Genomic DNA, 3,505 nt, shown 5'->3' with positions numbered 1-3,505 from the left:
GTTTCGTTCTGCTGTGCATGGGGTCGCTATGAGTCGGAAATGACTCGACGGCACTTAACAACAACAACAACAGAGGGCAGTGAAAAGAGAAAGACCCTCAACAAGAGGGATTGACAGACACAGTGGCTGTAACAAAGGGCTCAAATGGCATTGATTGTGAGGTTGGCACAGGACTAGGCAGTGTTTCGTTCAGTTGTAAACAGGATTGCTCTGCTAGCATAGTGCCTAAGGCACTTGACTGCTAACCAGAAGGCTGGCGGTTCAAACCCACCAGCCACTCCTCAGAAGGAAGATGGGGCAATATAATTCTGTAGTGATACTGCCTTGGAAACCCAAGGAGGGGTTGCTGTGAGTCCAATCCGACTCGACGGCACATAACAACAACAACAACATGAATTGGAACCAACTTGACGCACCTAACAATAAAACATGCATAACTCCTTTCTAAATTTGCCAAAATCTGAATATTGTGTGGCTGATTTAGGGAATACCCATGCCTCTGGAGATGGTAAACCAAGATGGGGGTGAGGAATAATGGTAGGATAAAAGGAATGAGATAAGCTTCATGTTATTCATAAATTTGATCTGGGCTATTCCTGTTTAATGTTGATTGTCTCTTCCCATCAAAATCATTGTACATTTCATGAGCAAAGTAAAATGGATCATAGAGCATTCTGTAGTTTGCAATTGATCCTTAACATAGCTTTATTCTTAGGCTTTATTTAGGGATAAGATGACTGTAAGTACCAGACCTACAGTCTCCAAGATTCTGCCTCAGATAAGCAAAGACTTCTGGCTTGCATTTTCTCTCTCAAAACTTTCTACAAAGGTTTTATCTTAACTTGTTTTCTCTGAATGGGTCATGGTTCAAACCCACTAGCCACTCCATGGAAGGAAGACTGGGCAATCTGCTTCTATAGAGATTTACTGCCCCAGAAACCCAAAGGGGGTCTCTATGAGTCCAAATCGACTCAACGGCAGTGAATGAGTGAGAGGGCATTTATGTGCCAAGGATTGTACAAGATCTTTTATACTTTGCCTCCACTTTAATACTTGATATAAACGTTATGGAAAAGTTAATCATGATTTTTCTTAGTTCTCAAACAGAGAAACTATTTAGAGGAGTTCAAGCAAAAAAAAAAAAAAAAAAAGGAGTTTTATATTTAATCTATCCTTTATAATCCTTTCAAAAAAAAAAAAAAAAAAAAAAAAAAGGAGTTTTATTGCATTTCATAAACATCAAGAACCAAGACAGAAGTGTAGCTGGAGACACTTAGAATCTAAATATTCTACAATGTATAATTGGTTAAATTAATGATAGGTATGTGTTTATGGAAGAGAATATATGAAAATTTTAAAAACGTTCTTTTAGAAAAATGGCACAAATTTGTCAATTATACATTAAATGTGAAAATCAGATTTTAAAAATTAGTACAATGTAAGATAAATTTATGATAAATTTATACACACACAAATGTCTATGTATATAGTTAAGTACAAATATGTCACATTACCCTTATTTTCTTCAATTCCTCACAGACCATTATAAATACAATTAGAGTCTGAAACCAGGCTTGGAATCCATTTCACACACTCTCAAGAGTAAATTATCTGCTACACAGAACAAAGCTCAGGAATATTTATAGGAATATGAAATTATCCAACCCCCAACAAGTTAAAATTCACAATATTTGAGATCCAATAAAAAATCACTAGGCATACAAAGAAGCAAGAAAATATGACCTAGGAGAAGGAAAAAAAAATGATAGAAATCAACTCAGTAAGACACAGAAGACAGAATTAATAGAGAAGGAACATACATTCACAAAGTTAGAGGAAAACCAGGCATGTTAAGTACAGAAATGGAAGACAGGAAAACAAAAGACCAAACTGAAACTTTAGAAATGAAAAATACAATGTCTAAGACAGAAAATGCATTGGATGAGGTTAATGGAAGATTAGACACTGAAGGAGAAAAGGTTAGTGAACTTGAAGACAAACAACAGAAATTATCCAAATGAAACTCAGAGAAAAAAGACTGAAAAAAATGGACAAAGTTGGAGGACAGCTTTAAGTAGCCTAATATACATGTAAATAATCTCCACAGTAAGGAGGACACAGAAAACATGTTTGAAGTTACAAAGTTGAAAACATTTCAAATTTGACAAAAACTATAAAGTCACAATTTAAGATGCTCAAAAAGCCTGATGTCTAAGATACATAAAGAAAACAATATGAAGGCATGTGTCAAAATTAAATTCCTTAAACAGAATTGAACAATTTTTCATGTCTAGCTTTTTTTTCCACTTAGCATAACTTTTTTGTTGGATATATGAATCTTTTACTTTTTTTATTGCTTAGTAGATTTTATCGATTGAATTATGTCCCCTAGAAAGATAGTTGAAGTCCTAAACTCTATACCTGTGAATGTGACCATATTTGAAAGTAGAGTCTTTGATAATAGCAGTTAAATTAACATGAGACCATTCCATAGTAGCATGGGTCCTAATCCCATTTTAGTGCTGTTGAGAACAGACATAGAAAGACAGAAGAAGCTGCAAACCAAGGAATACCTGGAGAGAGACATGGAAGAGTCCTTCCCTCAAAGCCTCAGAAAGACGTAACAAGGTTGGCACCATGATACCAGACTTCCAGACACCAGAATTGTGAGACAATACATTTCTGTGCTTATAAGGTATCCAGTTTGTGATATTTTGTTGTGATATTTTTGCAAAGCCCTAGAAAACTAATAGAGGAATATTCTATACGAATATACTACAATCTGTTTACCCATTCACCACTTGACGGGCATGTGGGTTGATGATCGTTTGGGGCTATTATGAATAAAGCTACTGTGAACATTGAAATACAACTCTGAGTATGAATTTATGTCTTCATTTCTCTAGGGTAACTATCAGGAATGGAACTGCTAGTCTTAACTGCTTTCCAAAGTGGCTGTATCATTTTGCACTTCCGTAAGCAATATGTAAAGTTCCAGTTGCCTCATAGCTTTGCCAATATTGGGTGATGTCAGCTTTTTTTTTTTTTTTCCAGTTTAGTCATTCTAGTAGTGATATCATATTGTGGTTTTAATTTACATTTCCTAATAACTAATGCTATTGATCATCTTTTCATTTACTTCTTTACCATCTGTATATTTTCTTTTGTGAAGCATCTGCTCAATTTTTTTTTCTTCATTTTTCTATTAGGTTGTTTGTTACCTCCTTTTTGAGCTATGAGAGTTATTTATAGATTCTGTACATAAGTTCTTTATCAAATCTGTGCTTAATAAACATTTTCTCTCAGTCTATAACTTGCCTGAGGAGGCCTGGTTGCACAGTGGTTAAGCATTTGGCTGCTAACCAAAAGATCAGCAGTTTGAACTCACCACCTGATTCAAAGGAGCTCATTATGTTTATGAATCCTGTTATCATTTCCTTTGTTGCTGTTGTTTTAGTATATGCTGAATATTTGTGCTTGTCCTCTTTTTTATTGTGATGTGAAG

This window comes from Orycteropus afer, unplaced genomic scaffold, assembly GCF_000298275.1.
Source record: "Orycteropus afer afer isolate SDZICR_OR568_19922 unplaced genomic scaffold, OryAfe1.0 scaffold00106, whole genome shotgun sequence".
Classification (NCBI taxonomy): Eukaryota; Metazoa; Chordata; class Mammalia; order Tubulidentata; family Orycteropodidae; genus Orycteropus; species Orycteropus afer.
This window is presented reverse-complemented; position numbering follows the sequence as displayed.